This window comes from Cygnus atratus, chromosome 1, assembly GCF_013377495.2.
Source record: "Cygnus atratus isolate AKBS03 ecotype Queensland, Australia chromosome 1, CAtr_DNAZoo_HiC_assembly, whole genome shotgun sequence".
Lineage (NCBI taxonomy): Eukaryota > Metazoa > Chordata > Aves > Anseriformes > Anatidae > Cygnus > Cygnus atratus.
In genome coordinates this window covers 145,918,228-145,932,271 of record NC_066362.1, presented here as the reverse complement: position 1 = coordinate 145,932,271, position 14,044 = coordinate 145,918,228, and the positions used below count along the sequence as shown (strand labels likewise).

Genomic DNA, 14,044 nt, shown 5'->3' with positions numbered 1-14,044 from the left:
GGACAAAAATTCACATTTCTTAGCCAAGTGAGATTGCTTCACTTTTGTGTTCAGATATTTTCTTCCCTTTTTTATCTCAGAAAAAAAGTCTTACAAAGGAAATCATTGTGCTTCCCCCCCAGCTCTCAACTTTAGTCCTATTTGTAAACTAAAACTTCAGATTTAATTTATACCGCTGAGATTTTTGCCATTCTTGCACTACCAGAGATTCCCCTTCAGAAGAAAAATTTGAGGAGATCCCTGATAACTCTGGCTGCTTCAAACTGCCCTCCTGCTGGCTAGGGGAGAGATCAGTTCTTATCTGCCTGATTGCATGATGATCATTCACTCCCCTAGCAGCTGAATGGGGTGACAGGTATACTCAGCCTCTCTTAGAATAAAGTAGTACCTGAGTACATAGAGTAGTATGTGTACAACTGTTATGCTGCACACTGTGAAGCAAAAGTTAATTCTAAATCCTTCCCAAAAATAATGATTTGAAGAGACAAAGAGGGGCATGTAGTGCAGCAGCTAACTCGTGGGGAGGAGGGGGGAAACGGATGGATGAACAGAGGAACAAACAAACAATTTTAACAAAACAGAATTTAAACAAAACAGAATAATCAAATAGTATGGTACAAAAGACTAGGGAAAAGAACAGCAGTCTAACCTTTGCAACAATACATTGACTCTCTTGAAATATGTCTATGGGTCAGATTTTTAAAAGTATTCAGGTAACTTCAGATATTCAAAATCTACAAGAATGCAGTGACTGAATATAAGATCTGATTTTTAATTATATCATGCTGACATAAAAAATGTCATAAAATTGGCAAAAAAAAATGTTTTCTTTATCTTCACTTGGTCTCTCACACAAAGATTGGAAAGTATGGTTTTAATTTCTGATAATTCATGTTCACAATCCTATTCTAATTGAACTGTGGAGGACACCACTCCAAAATAAAAATGTTATCATTGCAAGTTTGGCAAAGTTTTTGTAAAGGTGGTAGCTCTTATAAAGGTCATCTTTTTTTGTGATGTAGCTTTTGGAAACAGGTGAAGGAATAATTTAATATTTGCACTTTTCTAGCCAATAGTGAGATTTACAAGATATACAGGATGAAATGTACTGGGCATTTTTAGTAGACTGATACCGGATTTACCAGCATGGAGTTAGTTTGGATTGATATTGTTATAAGTTATCTCAGCAGGTGGTCAGAGAAAGAATGATGGAAAAAATGTGTGCCCGGGTGCATAAGCAGTTTTTGCACCCACAGGAGAACTCAGCTAGCAGATATTTCAAGTACAAACAAGCCTCACATCACAGTGGCTAAAGCCTGTGAATTAACACAACCTTTGAGAACATGGTTCTGTGAACATCACTGCCAGAGCTCTGTACCATTTCCTTGACGTTACTAAAAACATGACTTTTTTTTTCCAAAAATGGTAAATACAAATGATAGCACATCTGTCAAACTAGCTGGAGCAGATGATAGAGAGTGTATGCCAGATTTATGTTTTTTTTTTCTTTCTTTTTTTTTCTTCTCACATTGCCTGTATGTTTCAAAAGGAGGCTAGAATAAACCTGATACTGAACCTGGCACAGAACCTACTGGTATAAAGGTTAATCCAGCAGAAAATTTTCCATAGTTCTGAACTGCTGTGTGAGCTTATACCAGTTCAGTGCTGTGCATCATCTGTCTGTGTCATTTTCGATCCATAATTAAGAGATTTACAGCAGCATCTATTCTGCTGTCAAAACATCCTATTGTTGAATGGCTGGAGGACTTGGAAGCTTATGGTCATTCTTTCAAAAAAGGCTCTTCACTCGTGTTCTCACTGAAGAACCCTTTGTCTCTTTCTGTGTACTGAGCAGGAAATACATTTCCCTGTCCTGTCAAGAGAATATTGTACACCTTTCTTATTTAAGCAACCCCATTTAATTAGCTCTTTTTAGCTTAGCTAAAGTGCTGGTGGATATCATTGCAGCAAAAAAGTGTGTGAACACTACCAACTCAACACAGGCTGCAGCATAGCAAACTGACCCAGAATGTTACTCTCTTGGAGGAACGAGCTGAGTTGTGATACGAACCAACATGTGGCAGTTTTTGCCTTCAGCATGAGCGTTTCTTGCTGATACAGCAGGGGGGCAAACTGGGTACCCGCCAAACCAGACGCCTGTGGCTCCAACAACCCAGCAATAAACTGCAGCATCTGCCAGAACATGCCTGTTGGAAGACAATCTGACTTTCCCAGCATAAATCTCCCGAAGTTTTAATCAGCAGATGTGCTGGTGCACTCAGAAAGGGACATGGTTGGACTTTTTGTAAGGTGCACTTGAATTTAGAAACAATTTCCCCAGTCTAAAAGCAATGAAGTTCCTTCCTAGCATGTCATGAGGCCCACTTGTTTTCCAAACTATTTAAGGACTAATAAAAGATGATACATTGCTTTAAAGATATGAACATTGAATTGTCATATGCTTATAGTATAAATTATATGCTTATTAAGTGTGGATTAATTGTGTAGAGTACTTAGAACTGTTGACAGGTACCATACAACTCCCCAAAAATGCATAAAATGTACAGTGTAGCAGAGCTACACCTCTTCTCACCTTCAAGCCCCAAAGGAAAAATAATTAAAAAGGCTTGAGACAACTTTAGTACTACTAATATTACTACCATCTATTAATATGTAAGAACGAGAGTTCAAAAACAATTTTAAATTGTTGCCTCTCCTCCAAAACAAGGAAAGGGAAAAGAGATGTCTCATGGTGTTAAGTCCCAATACTAATGAAATAGTCTTTCATTGCAGACACATCATTATTCCATAAATTGTAAATATTTTCTTAAATCTGTATAGCTTTTCTCTCATTTATAGAGAATTTTTGTCTTTTGACATTCAAGTGGTCTGGATAGAATTCCATTGCTACTGATGAACAGGGATTAAACTGCTTAAAATTTCCATTGTGAACCTGCCATGTAACTTTTGGTTATTACTTTTACTTACGTATTCGTTATTGTAAGCTATGGTGCTATAGCCATCATATTGATGAAATCCTATGCTGTTACTAGATTGTGTGCAATGTTCCTGTAAGTTTCCACCCAGGTAGTCTGTGATCAGATGCAAACCAGAGCTGGTGAATCCTAAATTCTTTGTTACTGAAAAATTGAGGAACAGAGGTGCTATCGCTATACAAGCCAGCGGTGATACGTTCCATAATGCCCAATGCATGTAGGCTGCACACAGATTGTGGTCTTACTGATTGTTTTATTAGCCTTGCTACAAAACTGCTTATCTCTGAGTGTGAATTCATTCTGCAAATGCACATTCACATCTTTACAGTAGCCTTAGAAAAAGTTTCTCAGATTTTGGCTGAAGTTGAGCCTTGTAGCGGAAGGCAGCTGCTCAGGCAAGTGATGTTTATATCTCTGGTAGAAGTAATGAACCAACCTGCCTCTGCAGTTCTAATAATTAACTCCTTTCCACTGACTGTCTAACCATCTGTTTAAATACTACCATGTCAACATTTGCACTGGACTAGTACTCTTGACTGACAGCTTATCAGCAGGCAAAAAAGTTTTATGCACATGTGATCAGCGACTGTTTATTTCAAATAAGAAGAAATTCACTGATCCACGAAATGGGGCTATTTTAAGAAGATAAACTAATCAATAATTGTAGAGCACGGTCACTATGAATAAAACAATGCTGCAAAAGACATAATTACTCAAAAATAATAAAGGAGGCTATCTACACAGTTTTTCTTTCTGATTTTTTTCTAACAGTTCTAATTTGCAGCATTGTAACATTCTCATCCATTCCAGCCTCCCAAAGGAGGAAAAAAAAAAAACCATTTAGAAGAAAAAAAAAAAAATCAACGATAGCATTTTTTCTGTATACAGATTATCATAGTTTATAATTTTTCAACCATCATTGGAATTAGATAGATCAAATTTTCACGTAGGGGTGCCGAAGAATGTAAAGTGCTTAGTGTGACATTAAATTCTTTTTGTATTAACTTCCCCCGAAAGTTAACAATTATTGTTTACCTTATCATTCTCATTAGAATTGTTACAAGCCATCATCAATGGTACTAACTTTGCACATTATACTTCTCTGCCAAAAACTCAGCAAAGCAATATTTGATTTGGATTGAACTTAAATTGATTTATTTTCTTTTGAACTGCAACCCAATAGCATTTAGTATCGAATGAAGTAATCTGCCTCATTCAACACAAACAAAACATGTCATTCCATTTCCTTACATGAAAAGCAAAGGCAATCAAAAGTAGGACTCACAAAATTATTACAAAAGGTGAAAGTGTATTTTTATTCTCAGTCTTTCCTATCAGAATGTTATGCTTTTATAAAATCTGTGCAGAGATTTAAAAAATAATAATAAAATTTGCTATTTAGAGAATTTATTTCAGAAGAGGCTACTCCTTTTTTCGTTACTGTCACAACCAGCAGGAAAGTCAGCACAACCCACAGCAAAGATAAGGAGCTTGCTTCCCCACTCGGTGTGTCAGACAGTCCATTTCAAAGTGAGTTCAAAGCATTTAGAGCATGTGGGGATACTGAACCTTCATGTCTCAAATCCCAGGTAAGTTCTGCAACTTTCTGCTTCCCTTGTGCTGAGCCAGAATAGCTTAGCACAGTCAAGAACACCACAGCCTTTCAAAAATAAGCTTTTCTTGACTTTTGTAAATTTAGTCAAAGCAAAAGCAGAAAACAACCACTTTTTGGCCATGGATTTACTGTCCAATGTTGAAAAGCTGGTCACTTTTTAATCAAAATTTGATGCATCTATCAGCTACAGTCATCGTATCTACAGACCATGGTTATCAGAGTCCCAAGGGAGATCTGAACTGTTAATGTATGTCACACAAGGAACTTTTCTGATCTCCAGCAAAAAAAGGTTGACGACTGATATTTTGCACTAACCAACTTTTTAGACAACTACCATCATAAAGCACTTCAGACTGTATTGTTTATTCTTGTTAGCTGAGAAGAAAAAACTTGGTCCCCGTGACTGATCACAAAGTGAGATGTCATCATAGGGACCCTATGGTAGCAAACCTTCCTGAGGTTTGTTACAAACTTTGATATTTCACTAACAGAACAAGTAACGCATTAGCAAAACGCTATCCCAACACCTAACCACTCTGCATTTGTAGGCCAACACTTGAAATATTTTTCTCTAAGAACAGACACTTACGTCATGTGTATAAATATACATTATTGCTGTTTACCATACAAAAATATACAGTTTTTTATAGTGGTTCAACTCATATCTGACAGTGAAGCTGTCTGAAAGAGATTAGCAGGCTGCCTCTGCTTGATCAGAAATTCCCTTTTGTCAGGACAGTTAAAGTTGGGTTCCAATTAGGGGAGAAGAGGAAGCCTGTTTTGCCAGATGGACATTTCTTTTCAGAAGGCTTTTCTGAAGTAAATACATTCTGTCATGAATAATTAAGAGAATTCTTGGTGGGATTATATCATTAAGTGGTTCTAAATCACTATAAAATTTTTGGTTAAAGCACTATGATGAAAGAAAAGGATTTATTTATTTTTTTACGTTAACATCCAGCTGCTTGCTACTTGATTCCTTTCCTGACAGAGGCTGAGTACTGTCACATCTGAATTTTGTTGTAGAGCTTGCAGGCTTGATACAAGGGAAACATAACACAAAGATTAGTTGTTAGTCTTGAAACTTTACTATATTTGAATTTCAGTCAGTTACTGACTGTAAGTCAGCCCAATAAATGTTTGTGGTAATAAGGATTTCACATATCACAGTTAAGTCTTTAGTAAAAAAGCTCAGGGACCTCCTGAAGCCCCTGACAAAATCAGTTATCTTATGAAACACATTGAACTGATTTCTCAGTTATGTATTTTTGAACCTGACAGAAACAGTCATTTTGGCCCCAGAAGAGCGAGAGACCAAGAACAGGTAGGGTCTTGAACAGTTGGAGACATTATCTTGACCTTTGAACAGCTCCTCAAACACAAAAATCAAACTACCTGGCTCTTACAGTTTTCTTGTCACAACTAAAATATCTGATGACAAATCAGTTTTATTTAGAAATTTACATTGTTTAAAAACCAATGATACTGTTCTAAACTCAGGACAATCTTAAGTGTCAGAACCCTACCCAAGTACGTATTTGTGTACTGCAATTCCCCTGCTTAGGTCAGCAACTCTTCGCTAGTTTATCTGTCAACCCCAGAAAATGTCTGATATAACATTGCCTCAAAAAGTAGTTGTTAAAATAGCACAGCCTTATTATTTTACGAAAAGGAAAATGTCTTCTCACCTTGGAAATAAATATTTGTACAATTTCTAAATAGTCCTTTCTAAAGTGAGATAATAAAGTTTAAGAAAAATTAATATTCACAATTTACCAACAGGAAAAAAATAATAATAATCCAGACATTTTCATCACTTTCTTTGGACTGAAACTGACAGGAGACCTCTTCTGGATTTTTTTTTATTTTTTTTTTAATCTTCAAAATAGCTGGGGGTGGGGGGGTGGCAGAGGACAAAATTCTGGAATTTAGAAATACATATCCCATTTGAGCTGTGTCAATAATTGTCAGGATTTGTGCTGCGACTGGCAACAAGATCTCCATGCTAATTCAACTAAGTTTGATTTTGTATCTAGATAATAAAAGGCTTGTACCTTCTGCACAAAGTTATTTATTCGTAATTCTAGCAGGATGACTAAAAATAATATTTTCTCACATAAAAACAGTAAGCGAAGATAAGATTTTTATTTTGGAAAGTTTTACTGGGCTTCCAGTAAACATGTATACTAAATGAGCTCAATCTATTTAGATATTAGTTTTTACATTGTGTGAACTGGGAAAACGATAGGGCTGAAACAGTCACCACAGAAACTTTTCTTATTCCAAACATCACCCTGAGGTAGAAGAGGCAAGTTTCAAGATTCAGGAATAATAAAATCATCTTCCTGGTAAGAACCAGGAACATGAATGAGAATGCAGCTGAACTGTCCTGGCATTAGTGTACGAATCAGTAAGTCTTCTCTTCCTTTTGTGTAGCTGTTGCAATAGATTTTCAAAGAACCTGTCTGTTTGCACAGCAGATCCTGTCTAGATACAAAGAGTTGGATCTGATCTCTGGAAGCCGCTTTCAAACCAAGGGTAAAGGAAAACATTATTTTTCTCTGTTTAGCTGGTGAAAGGAAAAAAAACGAAAGAATGAAAGAAAAAAGGCCTGAGAAGAGTGGAATGTCATAATCTGTTCTTTTGTGAGATATCAGGGTATCTGGTTCCTGTGAGCAATTACGACATTTGTAGTGTGCTTTCTTCTTCCAACCCATTTGACTATGTGTCAGTTTTCTGCTACTGGTATTTCTCTACTTCTCTTAGCTAACCCCAGAGAAAAAGAATAGTATCAACTCTTATCCTAGCACAACTGACCACACTCTGTAGTATATTTACTTTGGTAAAAGGAGTCCAAGATCAGTGGGTAAATAATTTTCACCTGCAAGCAGCTAAGAATAAATATTTAACATAAACAAATAGTTAACTAAATATGGGACTCTGTATCAATACTTACTTGTGCAATACGGGCCACTGCGGATGATGTCATGAATCAGAAATGAATCCTGGATTTTGTCTAAAAATCCCTCATTTCTTTCATAAAAATGACTTACAAATAAAACTAATGTTTACTCACTAATTCAAAATAGCTATTAAAACTGAGATTCTGTTACTTTGTATATATTTATTTATACAAGCCAGCTCATCCCCACTTTCCTGTTCAATGTCATGCTGTAACCATGTGGAAACCGGTCATGCAACAGTTCCCCAAACCCTTTTGTGCTGTCCAGTTGAAGAAATTCAGAACACAGAAGTGAAGTAAGGCTGTATCAAAATATTGTCCTCATCCTCGATATGATTTCCTGCATACCTCTATCATCATACAGAGCTATCCAAATTCTTTGTAATTGTGCTGACCGGCAGGAAGAAGAATTGGCTTGCCACTTGCTTTGCATGAGCTGGTTGACAAGTCTCAGCTTTATAGGTAACTGGTAGGCAGGCAACACTTTATAGGCAACACTGTGTTTATATCCTGGAGGAGAACACATCACTTAGACCAAATGGATTCAAATATGCCTATTTGAAGTATTCATATGCTTCTGGTGTTGTAAAGGCTTTTATTACAGTTTGACCTTAATTAAAATGTGTCATTTAAAAATGCACAAGTATCCTTTCTGTGCTAGCTTCTATAAAATATTGCATCAGTTGTTCTAAAAACAGATGATGCACATCATGAAATCTCATTTAGTGGTTACAGGCCACTGGAATAACAAGAAGGAAGTAAAGGTTTTTTTTTTTTTTTTTTTTTTTTTTTTTTTCTTGCCAGTTTTACATGTACTATGAAGAAGGAAAATTCATAGCACTACTGCTTATTGTCCCAATTCGGTAAACATTTAAATGCAGCTAGCTTCAAACCTGTGCTTCATCCCACTGATTCCACTTGAATCTTAGTAGCATAATAAATGTTAATATGAAGTAGAATCAGGAGTTATAGCTTGGTACCCTACTTTGCACTCTGATTCATTATAAAGGGGGGAAAAAAACAGTTGAAGTGTTTAAGATACAAAGCAGGTGATAAGTAGTACTGGAGACCTAGTCCTCAAGCTGCCCTAAGCATTGCCTATATAATTTCCAGGCATATCCCCACATCATAGATGTATTTCTACACAGTGCAATGCAGTATCACACAAGTATTCCTGAACTATACCTATATGACCTAGGTATAATACAGAAAGCACAGTAAGTGAGACTAATTACCTCAAAGGGACCACTGGCCCTATAGTAACTATAGCATGTTTTGCTCAGCATTATTTGAGGTGTCTCTGCTACACTCCACAATGAGCCACAAAGACTTATCTTTTAACTTTACCTATCTTTAGATAATATGCCTAAAAGAAAGCCAGCATTAATTGGACTCTTCTTATTACAAAGTCTTAAATCTTCATTAATTGATGCTTTGTCGCTAGAAAATTCTCAAGAGGGCCAACATCATAGGAGGGTAAAGCAGTATTTCATAATCAGGTTCCAGCTCTAACACAATCAATATGCATGTTGTGGGTGTCATTTAATGTGACATTGTATTAAGAAGCATGGATTAACAAACTAAATCCCTTCCTTCCCCTTATTAGTGCTGCCCAATGAACCATGTACCTGCACAATCATGTGAAAAGCGTGTGGCTTTTGCCTGTGCAGTCTGCATCCCTCCTTCCCACCCAGCTCAGGGTAGCAACCCTGATTAAGCACAGTGATCATCAGGAAAAATTCAACATTGCCAGCTCAGTTAATTTTTACTTTAACCTAAGTGGAAATTGCAGTTGCTCAGATATATCTTAGTTCCAGATGAAATGTTACCCCTTATACTATCAGTTTTCTAAAAACTAGGTCAGTTTACTGTCCTCACTTTAAACATTTGTGAAGTCTTTCTCTGAAATGCGCCATATTTTCCTACAAAGTTAGCTGTCCCCTGCTACATCCCAAGTTTTAATTTAGGTATAACTAAACACTGAATTTAAGGACTGTTTTACCAGACTGAGAGTGAATGAGTTCATAGCTTTACATATTTTCAGATTATTTTTTTTTTCTAAAGTGCTGGGACAAAGAGTATTGAGTGTATAAACATTACCTTTCAAAAATAAATGCCAATAAACTGGAATACACTTTCAAAGTCACAGAATAAGAAATACAACATTTTTACTTCTTTAGATCTGTCATGTGAATGAGAGAGGACAATGTACACTGTTTAGTGAGGAAAAGCTGCCTTGCACTTAGTACTGTTTGATATGTAAACAGAGATGAGATAAAGACAAAACAAAACAGTTGACATCAATGAAGTAAACGACATTTACAGAACATGATAATGAATAGCTTCTAGTTGTGTTGTGTGTGGTGTTTTTTTTTTTTTTAAGGGAAAAGGGGCATATTTTTATTGCCTTTTTTCTTTTGTCTTCAGCTTTTAAACTGATTCCAAGATGAACAAATTTTACATCGTTTGAAACTTGTTGTGCAGTAGCACTGAGCTGTAATTACTGCTATATAAGTGTACAGATTTCTGGTCATGGCTGGTGCAATAAGGCACCAAAAACTGCATTTTAAAAATAACTGTGTTAATATCAGTAGGTAAAGTATCAGTACAACATTAATAAATTAAACACTGCAGATAGCTTTGGTGATAGCCAGAACACAGCTCTTATTTGTATTTTTCTGAAGTAAGAAAACCAGATGTTATGATACATCTTTTGTAAACTGGGATCTGTACAGAAACCTTACAATAGTCTTATACAATTATTCAGTAAATATTTTTGACTTGACATTTTCATAAGAAAACCTCAAAACATTCTGTAAGAAGTGTCCTTGTACTATTAAGTATGTAGTTTTTTACAGACAGTGGATATACTCAAATGGAAAGCAAAAAGATACAGCTTGGACTTTATTCTCAAAATGCCGACTGTCTTTAGGCTAAACTCAAGCACACTATCTTTTAACTGTATTGATATTCCTGTGGAGTAGACTTAAACCAGAAACTCCAGCCCATGTTCCTAAAACTGCATGAAAGTGTAATTCCATGATAATTCCATTCAAGAAAAAAAAAATGAATGCACACAGTAGTGAATCAAAATAGGATTTTTCACAGCCCCAATGAAATTTAAAGAAATAATAAAGGAGTATACATTGTAGTGTCTGTTTCTCTTGCTCATATCACTCAGTATTATAGGACAGAATCATTCAAAAGATCTCAAATCTGTGAATTTAACAGTACAATTTTGAAGTTGAATATACACTGAATACAAACATGATGATGATGATGGTGGTGGTGATGATGACAAAGATAAAAACTAGCAAATACTGAGCAGTGATGAACGCAAAGTAAATAAGTCAAACTGTATGCAAGTGCAAACTGGTCTAATCCATGTCCTGAAATGCTTCAGAAATCGTGTGTGAACTTTGTTCCTATAACCAAGAGTTATTTTGTAGTCCTGTGTTCAGACTTACTTTGGCACTAGTTGCCAGGTAGTTTATGAGCCTCAAGGGATTTCTCCATCAGCATTTGCTACTTCTTTAATGCTGATTCATTAAATAAAGCTTACTGGGTTAAGAGCCACAGTATCAGATCTACAATTCAAAAATGTGCTTTTGATATCTGCTTGTAACTTGCACCAGTATCTAGTTAAAACATTGCTAATACACTTCAAACTGATTTCATATAACTTCTGACTGTAGTCCCTGGATCAGTGTCAGATCAGCTTGTTTACAAGAAGCCCTCTTCTTCCTATATATGCAGGTATGGCTGTGTGTATTCAGGTATGTAACCTAAACAAGTAATTCTGAACAGTAAGATCCCTAACTTGGACAGAAAAAGTGAAGGTCACCCAAGTCACCAGTTGCTTTTGAAATACTGAGATACATACATTATTTACACAAGAACGAAACATTTTTAAGAAGCATTAATAGTGTAATATAAATAATCAATAACAATTTCCCTCTCACGGGTTAAGAAAGTCTCACACAACGCATGAATACAAGTTGGTGAAGTACCTAACTTTACCCACTTATTTTACAAAGCAAGAGTAGTCATTTTTCTACTTTAAATGGAGTAAGTATGTATGTGTTCATATATGTTATCTATTTAGCAACCAGCCATCCTCAGTCTTTAGTGGCCAGCAGAGGCTCCTGCTTCTCCCACAGCCATAAAATTACATGACCCCGAGCACAGGGTTCAGTTATGGTGAAGGCACAGCTGCTCTCCCCTGCTCAGCAAGGGCTGCTTGCCTCCCTGCCCTGGCACCCAAGTGCAGGACTGCCAAAGACGGGAACAGGGTGCATGCATGCGGGTGTTCCTCTGCCACCTTCTCAGCCCTGCCAGTACAATCATGCCTGACGAAAGCTCATGAACGAACTGCTTCTGACATTGAAATTCCCAGGTTGCCTCCCATTGCCTCTCGTAAGGCAGAAAGTGCTAGAGACCAGTAAGCTGTATGCTCAGTGAACCTAAAGCAAATTTTACAGGCAGCACATTGAGGATTTGACTGAAGGGCTGCACCTAGGCAGGTTCTTTATGTTACACTGAATTTACAATGTATAAAAGAAAATGACCTTCCCAAATCCAAAAATTGCAGATTTACCTCCATAATTCTGTGGTTTGTGCATCCAAATAGGACAAAGAGTCTCCCCTGCTGAGTCTTACTGCTAAAATTACACTGTGTTTACACATAGGGATTTGCACTTTTTGCAATTTAGTGCTGTAGAGAAGCTAGGTTTGTATCCAAATACACTTGAAAATGAAACAAAATGAGATAAAAATAAAATAAAGTAAAACAAAATAAATTTTAAAAGAAACACAGAAGATGATAGCAGAATGAATTATGCCTCAGAGTAGCCCTTTGTTTTTTTCTAAGATATGCAGGAATCTAGAAAGGGAAGATATTGGCGAGGATAAGAATTGCATGTTGGAAAAACAGGTTCCACAATAAACCATGGAACTACATATTTTGATAATATGTTCTTTGTTCCAGTTTTGACTTAACGATCAACCTTACACTGTAAGATATCTTAAGTTCACCATAGGATGTATTTTATTGGATGGTGCTCCACTCCTTTCCTCTTAATTGTTCTGTCACTGAGGAGGCCTGTTTAGCAGGGAACTTAGCCTTGGAAATACGTCAAGTTTACATAAAGGGGATTAAAATATAGTGGGAAAGTAATCACTGAGAACATGATGGAAATGGGGGAAAGGATTGCAGGTACAAGAAAGTACAAATGCATCTCTTAACAGTGAATCTAATTTTTCCAGCTGCAGCTGGTAACAAAGACAGATGACTTACACAGAAGCAAACACAAATCCTCAGAATCATTAGGAAAAAAAGGTGAAATCTCTTGAACTAACAGTTTTAACCTACCTGTATTTTGGACAGGAAGGTGACAGAAAATAAAGCCCAAGATAGCAGTGATTTCAATAGAAAAACATATCAAAGGAGGATTATACAGGCATTTTCTGAGTTCTATTAATTACTGCAAAAATATAATAACATGGGACAATCCCCAATTGTTTTCCAGTAATTATTCTGCTAAATTAATAATTTTCCCATTTAATGTCATCATTTTCATCATTCATTTATTACTGTGAAAAGCCTCAGACTTTTTCCTTCAAGAGATTGGCACTGTAATCCTCATCTTGGGTAGTAACAAAACAGATCATGAAACTGGTGTCAGTGTACCAGTGTCAAAATAAACATTGCAATTGCTTTGTAAGTTTAATATTAAGCTGCAATACCAGCTCAGTAAAGCGATTTTTACCCGTTTAATGACTTGGTCATGCTAAAAGTTCATAAAGGTTAAAGTACAAATTAGAAGGTACCAGCATACATCATAAACCAGAAATTTTGCTTCTCTGTAATGACTATTGCAAATGCAGTTTGTTTCTCAAAAAGTATTTGTACATTATTTCAGTGCCCATTTCCACCATCTTAGTCAGCAGAAATTTTCTACCAAGTTCTTTATTTTAGAGGACTTTCTTGATTTGCAACATTCTTTGCTCAAACTGGACTTTCTCACCCATATTACCACTGTTCAAGAAATGTTGAAACTTTAGATCAGATAAGCAGAGGCCTTATTAGCACAGACGGGTCACAGACCAAAATGATGTGTCAAGAAGCACAGAGCCTCCATGTTTCTTCCTTGAAGCCCTCTGAACTATTCCCAGCTCTCCTCAGTATGTCTCCTTGTCTGATCCCAGGTGCCGTTTGCACAGGTATGTAAAAATGTAGCTCCCCATGGTTAGACAGGCTAGCATACATGTGAAAATCATTAAGCATCCCTCCCAAACAGTACTATTTTAAATCTGTTGACTGCCAATCAAAGGTGACTCAAAAATATTGACACTATACTTGAAACAATATTGTTTACCTTTGATATCAATCACTGAGCACATCAAGTTTCACATGATTTTTGTTGCACTGTAGTGAGCCGCAGCAGCAGCACTTTGTACTGTGATTCAAAG

General features: G+C 36.4%; 1 protein-coding gene across 1 annotated transcript in view; it reads right to left on the bottom strand.

The window, feature by feature from the left end:
* MYO16 (myosin XVI) overlaps positions 1 to 14,044 on the bottom strand; it is a 382,912-nt gene that overhangs the window by 127,463 nt on the left and 241,405 nt on the right. The gene's annotated exons all lie outside the window — the stretch shown is intronic.